A 14,946-nucleotide genomic window follows, 5' to 3' on the forward strand; every position below is an offset into this window, starting at 1 on the left:
GTCAATGTTTTTACCTGTACCAGCATTAGTCAGAAACACTCAGGCTGATTTAGCACAACCTGGGGGACAGTGGCGTGAGTTTTGTGACAGAGGAATGAGTCAGAATCGAATGTACGCAGCAGAGTGTGGGCGTCACTATAGGCCATGCCAGTTGGCTCATGGGCTGAGCTGAGTGTTAAAGGGCATACTTGTTACGCACCTCAGCCACTACACGCTTTCAGAAGAGAAGTATCGTCATCTTTAAGGGAAAATTGTTGCTTGGTGGTTGCCATTTGGCAGTGCTTTGTTGCACTCTCCAGAGGATTGTCCGTTGTGATTTGAATTACTGCCTCAAAGATTGTATGCTACTACAGGTGGGGACAATGCAGTGGACAAAAAAATTGCTTATTGAGCAGTGTTTTTGAATAGTGTTTCGTAACTGTGCACCGTAGCAATTGAAGTTGTCATCAATTTGAAAAGTGACAAAGTGGGTCTTGCCAGGTATCTATGATCACAAAGAGATAGATTACAGGGCTGTGGGTTTATAGGGATGTAGGCTGTGTGTTTTTCAGTTTTGTGTAGCGCACAAAACACTGTTTGCATACAAGCTGGGGTATATGTTTCAATGAAACCTGCTGAATTGTTTATCTGTTGATTAATTTCATAAATGTCACTATATTTATTAAATGTTTATACCGATATAAATAGGCATCAAAATAAAGTGTGACCAATGATCAGACAACACCGCTAAATAGCCTCAAATGTATACCACCTACTGCTTCTATGATGAACACTACACAAGCACACATATAAACAAGACAATGTAATGTCAACCCACCCACTTAAAACAGCATCCACCACAAACATAAACTTTAATCATCCCATATGCGGCACACAGATTGGACTTTTTTTGTAAAATAAAAAATGGAAGAGAATAATCTGACAAATTAAATCTGTAAGAGGATTACATGGAGCCCTAAAAATGACGCTAACCCCAAATCTGCACTAGCCTAAAAGTAGCTGGGTTTTGCCATTCTGACAGTGTGTGATGCCCCCCTCCCAATTACAAACACTACTGGTTACACTACTAGAATTATAGTAGAAGACTTTTCATGGATGATATCCACGTTAACTCAAGTCTGAGACAGCCTGTGAATGCAAGCTAACTGTGTGTCAGCAAAGCCTGTATTTCACATTTGGAGCTCAAACGGCAGGTTTTCTGTGGCTCGCACGGTTTCCATGTATTTATAAATGACACTTGTCTCTGACAAGACATGTGCCATGTTAAGGACCCACCCTTCCCGGCAGTAAAGGGGCTTCCAGGAAGGAAGATTTACTTTTATGTCTGCTGTCAGTTTTTCCTGGACGGGGTAATAATTAAGGGATCATGCATCTGAATGAGAGCTCATTACTCCCGCGGGGACCCACATCCTGTCTCCTCAGTGGCTGATCTGCATTCCGCCCACGAGAGGATTATTTATCACTTGAATTTAGAGGCAGCGTTTGCAATACCAAACGTGCGTTAGCCCACTGTTGATCCCATGTTGCAGTAAGGGAGCGGGCATTGATGCAAGGCAGTTACGTTACATTACATTATTAGCATTTAGCAGACACTCTTATCTTCCACGGGTTACTGTTTTTTTTTACAATGTTATCCGTTTATACAGCTGGATCTTTACTGAGGCAATTATGGGTTAAGTGCCCTCTCCAAGGGTACAGCGGGGAATCAAACCAGCAGGGAATCGAACCGACAACCTTGTGGTTATGAGTCTGGCTCCTTAACCACTATGCTACACCGCTGCCTAATGATACCTCTAATGACACCTCTCCACATACTGCCCGTCTGACCTCATCAGCTGATCGCAATCTTTTTATATATTACCGTTAGGGGTAATGGGAGGGAGTGATTAGGGGACATTGCGAAAACCGTCCAGCCTCAGCAGGTTAAAACATTTATGGAGTTGCGACCGTTTTATGGACACTGAGAAGCACTGCTGAAAGGCCAGGCCTTTTCTATTTTGATGTATTTGTGTCATCAAAAAGCAGAGTTTTCCAAGAGGAAACAACTTGCTGTGGTGCCTGCATTTTTTACGCTTGACTGACTTTTGATACCACTGCAATAAAATGATGAAACAAAATAAGTGAAAATGGGCAACATCAAAGCTGATATTGAAAGCTGCAGACTGAGAACTGAGAGGCCCAGAGGTCTCAGTAGCAGATGACTTTGACTGATGCTTTCATCTGTTAATATTCCCTGTATGCCTAAAAAAATAGATGCATAAATTGATAATGGAAAACAGAATGAAATAAATTGCCATTCCCCAAGTTATGTGTATATCTGGGAGAATGCATTAAGGAAGGCTGGGCAGGCTTCCTCAGCTGGTGGAAAGGGGACTAAGAGTGTTAGCAGGGGGGTGGGGGGGGGGGTTGCTGACGTGCTCAAATCCGACTGCAGCTGCTGGAGTGTGACTGTCTGCTTTATGGTGAATGATGAGGCCGTAGATGCTGAGGATGGCCTTAACGGTTGCATACGTGTGGCGTTGTGGTTCAAGAACTGGGCTAGAAAGTGATAGGTCACATGTATGATTACCAGGTGGGGCGCTGCTGTTGTGCTTTTTTTGATCGAGGCGTTTAACCTGAATTGCCTCAAGAAACACACAGCTGCTATAAAATGGACAATATGTAACGTGTACTAAAGTGTCTAAATATATATGTACAAAGGCAACCTGGACAACAGTACCTACTAAGGGAATAAATGCAGTTATGTGTTATCTTATCGCTTGCATATCTTTTTCCTCATGTTTCCTCATGCCATCATTGTGGCATTTGAGGGTGTGACAGAACTTGTGTAGACAAGCTGTGCTTATTAAAACAGCATGTATTTAATATGTAGTTTATGATGCTGATGCAATTCTTATAAATGCATGCAATGAGTATGAGAATGAGTATTTTTCTGATTTAATGATTTTTTTTTCTGTAGGCATCAGTAAGTCCTTCATTGGACAGGTAAATCCTCTTTAGTCTCCTCTCTGTGAAAGCAGTGAGTACAACTGGAGTCACTGTGAAAGTTAAGTTTTCTCCAATGCTCTCTTCAATGGACCTAGGATCTTTACTCATTCATTTAGAAAGCATGATACAAGTATTTACTTGTTCCTTTGGTTTTATATATTATTATTGGCATTTTTATGTGTCCAATGAGCACAAAGGCATAGCCACCTTAGTGCAAATATTCTATGCACTAGGAAGAGGAGGCAGCATCATGTGCTTTGGCTGTGCTGTGAGTACAGGTGAACACTGAAGAGAAATATCTTTAACACATGGCTTGAGTTATTCTTTCGAAGTTTTTATTTCCTCTCTTGTGGTCAGGTACTTTCAACAAGGCGAAGAGAATGTTTCAGCGGTTGATTTAAAAGAAAACCTCTCTTCCTCTCAGGAGTCTAACGCTTTGGCTCAAAGCCCACTCTGCTATCAGTGTGAATAGCAGTTGTGCTGGTTCTCAGAAAGCTTTAATAAGTTTCTTTGCCAAGAAGGGTGAGGCAGACACTTTGCACCACAGAGAGACTGAGACAGAGAGCAGGAGAGAGCGGAAGAGAAAGGGAAATATAGAATAGAGAAGGGGATAGATAGAAAGTGATATACTGAAATAAAAAAAATGTAAGAGAGATGGAGGTGAAGAGGGTGATAGCTTGACATGAGGAAGCCAGAGAGGTGAAACAGATGGAGAGAAAGAAAAAATGAAGAGGTAATAGGAAGAGGAAGAGAGAGATTGTATGGGAGGGAAACAGAGATAGAGGGAGAGAGTCAGAGCGGAAGGGTAAAAAATCTCTGCATCATGAGCATATGTCAAGATGTAACACAGAAGCCAGCTGTCAGTCAGGGCTATTTCAGAGGGAGGTCTCTCTCATGGGAACACTCTGCTTCTCTCCATCACCTTCTTTCCCTTTCCTCCATCTCTGCATGCCAATTTTAACCTTCTTTCCCTCTTCACAATCATCCTACCAGAAAAAAAGCCTCTGTACGCTCTCTACATCTTTTTTCTCTGACCTCTCTTCATTCACAAGCTAAGGACAACCACAATGTCACAGGTATGGAACAACATGAAGCTCTGTTATTTCGCTTCACCGAGTTCCAAGTCATTGTCACTTCATATTATTAAACGCTTTTGTTGAATGTTATGCTCTGAGGGGAGAAAAACACTGAGTAACTCTAGCACTGTCAGCCTCCTTAAATTGTCCCCATACTGAACCCGGGCTCTTATAGAAATCCTGAGGTTTCGTTTTACGAGCAAGTGCAAAAACCCAAAGGATTGATTAAGGAAATGATCTCATTTTTTTTTTAATGCAGTATGTTTCTTGCTGTCTCAGCTGTTTTTTATAATTGTTGAAAAAAAAAATGTTTTGGTGCAGAAGCCACACTGAAGCCAGGTGGGGTGATAGAGAGGTGTACTTGGTCATCTGGGACTAACGCTTCATAATTGTTCATTATTCAAGGTAGACCTCTGGCTCTCATTTATTTTTACAACACAGCTGCCAATTTCCCATCAGCTGACTTAAGACTTTTGTTTTTTAGAGCAATTCAAGGGAGAGAGGTGAGAATGAGATTTTTTGCGATTGATCTTTATAAACGCAGAATTGTCTACCTATGGGCTAAGAGCGCCCCTGCAGGGACCTGTTATCGGGCCTGAATCACAGTGTCCAGACTTGTAATTCGGTTTTATAGATCTGCATACCGTTGCCTGCTCTGATCCCCGCTGTTAAAATGTGGACTGCGGCCAGCGGGTCCTCACTGGATGGAGGCACATCCCTCCCCAGCATAACACCAGCGTAAGCACTTTGCACTCTGCTTAGCATTCCGAAAGCACTGCAGCTGCACTCCTGGGCAGTGAGACCGCAGCTGATTAAAATGCTCTGCATATTCATTAGTGGGAGGGGTGTGTGTGTGTGTGTGTGTGTGTGTATGTGTGTGTGTGTGTGTGGGGGGGGGGGTTGTTGCTCCTGTTTAAGGGAGGTGTGGAGTGTGTGCAAGGTTCCACTGCAGCCTGGGCAAGGTGCTCTCCACAGCAGCAGTATGTGAGGGGGGCTCTCCTGGAGGTAATGATGTATGGAGCAGAATGCGTGTATATGTAGATGCAGTAGAAACGCATTTGGCCCACAGCAGAAATAACTGAATTTTGTGATATTAAAAACTGAAATATCTGTAACATGTGTGTATGTATGCGCATATGTTAAGCGCATTCATTTCAAAGTCGACTTTCTGGTTCTTAACAGGTGACTGATCTGGAGAAATTAATACTGTTTGCTCCTGCGGTGTAATTTCGACACATTTTTGTTTGCAGTTGACATCTTTTATTGATACCGTTTTCCTCTCAGAAAGCTCACTACGTGAAAGAATTGAAAAAGGGTGTCTGGACATGAGTTCTAATAATGAATCTAAATTACATTTTTATCAGCTGCAGATTCTTTTTGTAAAATGTGAACAATTTTACAGTTATCTCACAGTTCAACAGGCTCATTCCCTCCATGTGACATGAGAATATAAAACTGCTGTTAATGACAGTAGCAATATCAAGAACTGCATGCAATTTTAATTCCCTGTAATGCATCTAAAAGAAGGCCTCAGCAGCTGGGCTCCGGTTTTTTTTTAAATGTTCATATCTTACAGGTGTAAAGAGTCTTCAGAGTCTTCCACTGGCCTCACCATGAACTGATTTTTGCTGAACAATCTGCCCTAATTAACACAGTGAGTTCAAACTTGAATATCATATGGACCCTAGCCCAGAGCTGCTGACCTAATTTGGGACCAGCAATCCCAGTCTCCGTTCAGAGGAGAATGGGAACAAATGGCCATATGTTGTTTTCAGACCAGCATGCAGAAACGTGATCAACCTGTCTTGGTCCAGTTCACATGTCCAGTGTCAAAGTGAAAGTGTACTGTACTGAAAAAAGGTTTCCCATTGTGTGACCTCAGACGGGTAGTCTGAGTTTAGAATACAGGTTTCTTGTGCAATATCATGTTTATTTATTTGCCCCTTGTTAATACTTGTTAAGAAACCCTGGTATGTAGATTTCTATCAATTATACAGGGTCCGCGGCTTGTTTTATTTGGGCTGATTTATGAATTTCCAAGAGGAAATGAAAAACAAAAGTTTTTAATTATCTTAGCTAGCTAATTACATTGCAAAGACACATCTGCAATAGATAGTGAGCATGGAGCAAGCCTTAGCTTTATTAGCTGTATGATCCAAAATAGCCTAGTCCTGACCCAATTCCAATGCAAAACATGACTGACAGGGTCCAGTCAAAAAATGGATTAGTTTCAAACTGCCTGTGGTATGACTATAAGAGCCCTTCAACATTAATGTAATTATAGCCTTTCCCCTCCAGTTCATCACACTTCATTTAAAGAGGCTTGGTGTGTTGAGGTCAGGCCTCTTTTCATAGATCAATTACACAAAGATTAAAGAATGCTAAAGTTAATGAATAAATAAAGAGTCAGATGCATAGATAAAATGCCTGGGAAGCCCTTTGTTGCCTGGAAGGAATCCTGGCAAATTTATTATTAACGTTCATTAGGCTGATGCTTTTATCTACAGCAATTTACAAAGTCAGGAGCCCAGTGGGGCCCATGGGAATTTTGCTGTTGCAGTCAGAGTCAGGTGATTCGCTTAAGGGTAGTGTAGCTGCATGGGGCCGCGGCTGCCCACACTCTGGATCCAAACCCTCGACCCTGCAGTTGTGTGTTCACAGATGAGATCACCAGCCAGCAGCGCTGCCCGAAATGTCTGTCACGTTTTCCGTGAAGCGTCAGTCACAGCGCACACTTAACTGCTCCGCAGCATGGCCAGCGGCTCTGCTGCAGAGAGGGCCTTTGTGTCTTCCACTCTCGGGGACGGCACTCCTCCGTTTTCGCGAATGCATTTTCGTTAAAAAATTGAGAGAAAAAAAAAAAAACAACTCAAATCACATCTTTAAATCTGTGTGTGGCATCTCAGTGTGGCAGCTAAATAAATGAAATCTGTGTGAAACATGAAGTAGGAAATTGAGATTCTGTCCTTTTTTCTCCTTAATCAAAGATACACTTACAGAGCATCCTGTGGGGTCACCATTAAAACAATGTGTGCTTATAGGCTTTATAACAATTTTTACATCTAGTTTCAAAAAGGAAAAGGACAAATTCTTTCAGATGTTAAACAAAATTACAACCCTCCAAAAAGCCTAGCAAGAAGCTTATCCTTTATCTCCCTCTGGACTTACCTGCCCAAAACAGCATCTGTTCAGAACACATTTTGACAAATTTAGTGATGAATATTGAAGTGTTTTTTTTTTTTTTAATTTAAACCTTGTAAATATTGTAACCTTGTAAAACCTTGTAAACATTAAATATTGTACTTAATATGATGAAAAGCCAGGAAAACTATTAAATGTCAGAACTGAATGTCCTCAGGGTTTGCATTAACATTGCAGTGACCTCTCCCCCCCACAACACACACACACATCCAGACACAAATTTGTGGGTGAGTTTTAGTGTGTGTGTCTGTTAGTGTATGTGTGCTTGTGCAGTGTTATTCTCTCCCCTGTCTAAGTTCGCTTCAGTAAGATATCGATCTGTCTCATTAGAGAGTCTCCAGGTCAGCAGTTCTCTCAGGAGAAATGGGGAGGGGTGGATGTTTGCTCAGAAGGATCTTATTAGGCAGAGTTCAACTCACCCATCCACAGCCCAGCCCCCAACCCTCATCACTTGTTGCTGATACTATCAGACAGAGGCAATGGTTTGTTTATATGTACTTGTGTGTTTGTGTGCATGCATCCATAGCAACTCTTTAGTTTGTCTTTTTGGGATTACTGTAGGAAAAAAGATAGCACCTTGGTAGTTTTAAGATGAAATGTACATTACTGTATCAGTACTATCATATGATGTAAGATGTCTTCTTTTCATCCAGCATTTTTTATCCATCACACTGACATATTATATCATTTTGGTAATAATATTACACACACACGCACACACACACGCATATATACACACATATATATATATATACCCAGAAAGCATATACACACATGAACATACATTCATTTATACATAAAAACATTTAAAATTGACTGTGTCTTACAAATTACACACAAACACACACATATACACACACATACAAAGATTCAGGGTATGTGTATATATACATTATGTACATAACATATGTTCACGTGTGTATATGCTCTCTTGATATGTCTATTCACCTCTCAGACTGTCTCTTCATTTACCACACTGGTATGGGTAAAACATGTCCTCTGTATTATTGGAACATCTCCTATTTCTCCTGGGATGATTTGCTTCTTTTGAATTTCCTGTGAGAAACGTCATAGTGAGCTACCTGTGCCCTCTTAAGCAGTTGTGGTGAGGACAGAGAGGAAGAGTGGAGCATGTGTGGAACAGGGTGTACTCTTTGTTTCTGTGTTGTAGGCAGCATCAGAGAGGAACTGGTCTCAGAGGCTTGTGGTACTAGTTATGCATTTGTCATGGGATGTAGCCACCATTGACTTCCATTAGGATCAAATGTGCTGTTTCAGTTAGCGACCTATGAAGAGGACGGGTGCATTGCAGGGTGAATGCTTCCTTCAAGTGTTTCATTTTGGTTGTGCTCCATTTAAGTTTACTACCCAAGTTGAGCACAAATGTGTGTGTGTATGTGTGTGTGTGTGTGTGTGTGTGTGTGTGTGTGTGTGTGTTTGTGTGGGTATGCTTGTGTGTTATGTTTATGTACGAATGGCATAAGTGGACAACTGGATGCATAAATTTGTATGTGTGTTTATGAGTCTTGTGGTTGTTTATGTCAATATGTGCATGCATCTGCCCACATGTCTGTTTGTTTACGTATGTGTGTGTGTGCACCTGCTCATTTATTTGTTTGAATGTGTGCACTTCTGAGCACAAATGTGTGTGTATATGTCTGTGTGTGTGTGCATACATGTATTACAGCGCACAAATTCTGCCTGAAAACAGTTAACTTCACTCAGTAGTTGTGCAGTGTTAAGCTTTAAGGTACACCAGCTGCAAAATGTACAGGCCTCCAGTTTTTCAGCCTGAGACATAGCTATGGGTGAGTAATTCTGAAGAGTGGGAAAAGGAGGCCACCAGCAGGATCGCACGGTGCATCCAGGAGCTTCTGTGGACCTGCTTTTTATAGCTGCTTCACGGTTGGTGTGAGCAGGGCAGAAATCTGACAGTTTTTTGAGTGTCTGTGCTCACCTCGACTCTCTGACCCAGCTTACTCTCTGTACTGAGCAGTAACCCCTGTGGGGGCGGGGCTGGGTAAATCTGCCTTACAGGATTGACTGGATTGCTTGATAGATGAGCTGGGCAGTGATCTGGTGATTAAACCGATGACTGACCTGGGGTCAGTGAAACAGGGGCCAGCCTACCTCCCAAGAGAAATATCCTAGCCGGTATTTCAATCAATAGCTGCTTTATTACATATGGTAATAAATGTGAATTATATGAATATGGGAAGTGTATTGTGCTGAAAATTTCATTATTATTTATATACATGTTTTCCCTTTTTGGGGATGTTGATGTAATTTAAACAGTTGGTTGTACTATGATTTATTTATTCTTTCTTCTGAACATATTTTAAAAACCTTCACTGTATTTTCATGGAATGGAACTTTTACAAAATGGCCCATACCAAAATACAACGCACCCGGCGCCACGAGGGGGCAAGAGGGGGCTTTGCCCCCTCAGTTGTATTTTATGCCACCCCCCCCCCCCCCAGTTTAAGTTTTATGTACCCTATAGAAAAATAGCAAAAACAACAAAAATATTGGCTGAGATACAAGTCAGATACAAGTAGTCTTGTGTTGTTGTTATTTAGCCTTTCAGAGGCTATTGCATGGTTAAATCAATGAATTTCATTAAACCTACCACCAGACCAGTTTTAGGTAGTGACCAGGCAACCTGCCCCAAATATTCCTATTTCATATTATGGCCATGACGCACGAACACATGGAAAAGATAAGGTAAGGAATTGTTTGCTTCTAGCCAAAATGCCACTATATTGCCACCCACCCATGAAAAAAATGCAGAAATAGGCATAGCAGGATGATAACCTACTGTTTTACTATATAAAAAGATTTTCCCCCTCATCATTTTTAACTGCCCCCTCAGTCACTTCATCCTAGTGCCGGGCCTGAAACACAGTGCTGTTCCAAAACCATTTTCTTATCAAAAAAATCTGCTGATTGTTGAATCTATCCCTGTAAAATCACTGGGTGAAATCAATGATTAAAATAATTTAGGATGTATCTTTGTGTTCTTGGCTGCCTCATAGTTTTTCCCTCTGACCTGAATGAAATTGTGGCTGAAAATTTGAGGGAGAGACACCCTTCCTGTATGATATGTCCTCTTGTTAGTGAGGGCGTATGTATATGCATGTGTATGTGCGTGTGCGTGACTAAGAGAGTGCTCTCTAATGTTGCGTATATGATGCTGTGTGGATACTCAAGGAGCTGTCATGTACTGTTGAGATTTGTTTTTCAGGGGGAGCGCTGTGGCAGTGTGGCAGATCCTCTCTCTTGGATAGGCCCTTCTGCGCCCCCATTTATACAAGCACACATAATACACCTATATACACACAGTTATATACACCCCATTACTTTTACAGAGTTTTAATGGCTGCTGATGTGTTTACTGGGGTGTTTAAGTCTCTCAGCTATTAAAGGTGGAGGGCATGAATGATAAATATATTTTAGCACACTCATATTTGAAATTGCTTATGAATACACACATAAAGCAGGAAGGTTCCTATTTTTATATTGTATTGCCAGTGACAGGTATTGTTTTACTGAGGGAACTATCTCTGTTTCAGCCCCCTGTCTTTCTGTGTTTAGCGGAGTGCTGTCTGGACATATAATGCTTTTGCTGGGTTCCTTTCTGAATCTGGAATATACCACTTGGAATATCTGTGCCATGCTGCTGAAAAACTGTGTTTCATATTTGATAACCAAGAGAAGGAACACAGGATAATGTGTTTCTGAAATCCTGCAGAGGGCAGAGTTTTACAACTTGTGAACAAAAATGTGCCTCTCGTGGCGTAGTGAGAAGGAGTGAGCGGACAACTATGGCATGCTACCATCAGCAAAATCACTGTACACAGTGAAAAAGAATTGAGATCAAATATTTTAATGTGCAGTTACTGCCTTACTTCTTTGAAACGGAAAAAAAAAAAAAAACTTGCACGAAATGTGATATTAACAATACAGTAGAACTTTTTCAGTCAAAATGTATGTAGTTTTGCAGTGCTTCCTCTCTTCATATCCCCCCTTCTCTAATTTAAAGATGTGTGAAGCAAGATGACAGTGAGAGTGAAAAGAAAAGCATTACAATATGAAGCAGAGGAGGGGTATCCTCTAAAGAGTGCAGCCATCCAGAACTACAGCGATGCTTGATGATTCCATCATTTACATTTACTCATCTGGCAGACGCTTTTATCCAAAGCGACTTACAAGTGGGGCAGAGTACAGCACAAGCAAAAAAGCCACACAAGGAATCAACAATATTAGAAGCACAGCATGGCCAAGCTTCAATGCCATTATGTACAAAAGATGGAGATGCAAAATATGCAGAAATAAAAGAGACGTAAAAAGAAGTAAAGAAAAGCACTGAGTATCTATATTGATGTTCTTGGGCAGCCTATCGTACCTTCTTCTGCAGCATGCATTGGTTCACTCAGTAATTGCTCGGGCAGAGCAGATGCCAGGAGATTTAATTAACTGAAATCGACGTTCCAACGATCGCCACGGGGGCTTTCCATGCCAAGCCGCTTGGTGGCCCCTGCAGAGCGGAGTAAAATATCCTCCCCTGTGCTGCCGCCGCTGCTGCTGCAGCTTCAGAGAACCAGAGGGGCTGGGCTGTGAGCGGCTCTGCTCTCACCATCAGAACCAGAGAGGGGGAGACAGAGACTGGGAAAGAGAAGGACAGAGAGGGGGGCCCCATGGAAGACCAGTCTCCAAATGCTGCAATGGAGCGAGAGGGAAAGACTGTGTTAGACATTCTGCCCAGTACACACTGCATTTCCTTCTAAGTGGCTACTTTTATACATATTCCAGTACACAAACACACACACACACACACACACACACACACACACATACATATATATATATATATATATAAATATATAAATATATATATATATATATATATATATATATATATATATATACATACATACGCACACATACACATGTGCAAATTATAAGTGTATAATGTGTGTATATATATATATATATATATATATATATATATATATATATATATATATATATATATATATATATACATTATATATACTATAATATATTTATAGGTATTCTCTTCTATATATTCTATATTCTACTACTAAATATACACACACACATACAGTCACAGTTTGGACTTGCATTCATTTATTGATCAATGATCGCTGTGTTGTGCATTGTATTTGAGCATGCTGGTTACCCCGCGGCAGCAGGAAGAAAGGCTTTCAGTTAGATTAGTTAAGTCTTCGCATCAGTGAGGATGATGTGTTTAATTAAGAGTGTATGCACTTAGGCCACCCAGTAATTTCTGTTATAAATAAATAATGCGGGTGCTCTTCATTAGCAGGAGTTTATGTGCTGGTATTCCTTAAGCAGCCCACGGAATTGCCCCGTTGGGATGTGAGATCTGAGATGAGCACGTTTGTCTTTTAATATTCCTTTCTGAATCTTACTGATCTGCCTGCCAGCCCCTCAGATTACTGCTGTGATAAAGGAGTAGAGTCATTACATGTGACTGGGAGTGCTTACCTCTTTTCTGCTATGCTGTTTGGTGCTTGTGTGTGATGCAATATGGTGCTACAGCGTACCAGCAGGAACTTCTTGACACCCTCTCCTTCAGAGCCCTGGAAATACTTTCCCGTTGTCCCTTACTGTTTAATGTCTCCTTTCCCCAAAACTTAAAACAGTCCAATTTATTTAAACGTTTTGCATTCCTGTGTGCTGTTGAGGGTTAAGAGGCAAAGGTTTGGTCATGGACTGGATAGGTTCTATTTTATCTCATTTATCAACACAGTGAAACAGGTCAAGAAAGATATTTTGACTGCATTTCTTTCCCACCCTCTCTCTCTCTCTTTCTCTCTCTCTCTCTCTCTCTCTCTCTCTCTCTAGTACTCCCACAAAGATTTGCGAGAGGCTCATGGCTGAGGATTAACTGCACATTTCCTTTTGCTCTGAAGTTTTGTTTTCTTTTAATATAGTGGAGGGACTCAGACGTCAAACCACCCCTCCTGACGCGGCGGTGTTGTATAAGCCTTTCAGCTCTGTGTTCGCAGACTTGGCAGGAGACTGGCCTCAGGAAAGATCTTTGTCCAGTCTTCATGTGAAAAGTGCTCTTAGGTATCTGAAGACCGCACACAGTGTCACTCCCTATGCCCTGAAGGATCCTTCTTTGTTGACTTCCTGGAAGTAAATAGAGAATGTTTGAATCATAGGATCTAATTAAGAGAGGAATGCTACCTTTGATTTCAGGGCTAAACGCCCCCTCAGCATCCCCTTTCTGTAACCACCAATTAAACACCTTTCCCAAAATGACTGTCTGCCTTTACATCCTTGTATCACATTACATTCTGTACCCGGGTCATCTTTCTTAAAGAACCTTTAGTTCATACTTGACCTTATTACTTAGATTAAAGGTAAATAAAACACAAACATAAAATAATAAAAATACTGATAATGCTGAAAAATCTAATTTATGACATGCAATTGTCGGATAAATCACCCTCAAATTTTTCAGTAGTCAGTCAAAGCATTTGCTTTGATCATGCGATTCTCACAATCAGGATGAACACATGCATGAACCTGCTTTGCGTCTTCAAAGAAGCAGAAACAGCTGCAGAAGGATCTGACTCCAGTGAGTGACAGTGACACAATTTCACAGATTTTTTTCTGCCACAGGTATGAGGGGCCTGGCAGTAAATACACCTGCCACTCTCACTGTGAAGTTGGGCCTCCATCCTTCAGTCTCTACCATCCAGCTGTGACTAATCGCCTTCAGGGCGAAAGAGGTAGATTTGTTGCCTGGTTGTGAATCTGCTGTTGCTCAGACTTTCTACTGGTGATGACGGCTACAGTAGCCACCTCGCCATGGGTTGCTCTGTTAGACCCCTCATTGAGGGTGACAGGGCTTTCTTTTTTAAAACGCCACCCCATAAATAAACCTAGTAGGAATTAACCAAATTGATTTCCAGAAGAATTGAGAAGTGGTGGAGATTTATGGCGCTTGCTTGGCTTTTGCGCAGTGCGGTAAATCACCACCAGCTGATTTGTTTTTCTCTCCTTTTCTTTCTCTTCCTCTCTCTCTCTCTCTCTCTCTCTCTCTCACACACACACACACACAAACACACACACACACCCTCCCCCCTTCCATCCCTCTACCCCTCTCTTACATTACATTATTATTGTCATTTTTTCAGCAGACACTCTTATCCAGAGCGACTTACATAGGTTACATTCTTTTTACATGGTATCTATTTATACAGCTGGATATTTACTGAGGCAATTTTGGTTTAAGTACCTTGCCCAAGGGTACAACAGCTGTGCCCCAGTGGCGAATCGAACCAGCAACCTTTCGGCTACAGGTCCTGCTCCTTACCACTGTGCTGCACTGTTTCCCTTTCTTCCTCTCACATTCCGTTGGTTCTTCCCTCAGTCAATGGGAGTGTCTGAATTGACACCATCCTCATGTCACTTTGGATTTGTTTTTAACCCTCGCAATCAAATAGAAACTTATCCAGGCTCGGCAACCGTTAGATTCTGGGATTGTGCTGGATTGGAGATGTGGAATGTCATGAGTGTGGAATGAAGGGGGGTGGGGGGACTGTGGGGGTGGATTGATTGGGGGAGGGCAGCAAGTCCATGCGGAGGGGTGTGGGGGTATACAGTAATGCTGAGTGTTAGA

The 14,946-nt window shown here is 41.6% G+C and overlaps 1 protein-coding gene across 5 annotated transcripts in view; it reads left to right on the forward strand.

The window, feature by feature from the left end:
• LOC118782478 (tight junction protein ZO-1-like) overlaps positions 1-14,946 on the forward strand; it is a 102,973-nt gene that overhangs the window by 9,082 nt on the left and 78,945 nt on the right. The gene's annotated exons all lie outside the window — the stretch shown is intronic.

This window comes from Megalops cyprinoides, chromosome 8 (assembly GCF_013368585.1).
Source record: "Megalops cyprinoides isolate fMegCyp1 chromosome 8, fMegCyp1.pri, whole genome shotgun sequence".
Classification (NCBI taxonomy): domain Eukaryota; kingdom Metazoa; phylum Chordata; class Actinopteri; order Elopiformes; family Megalopidae; genus Megalops; species Megalops cyprinoides.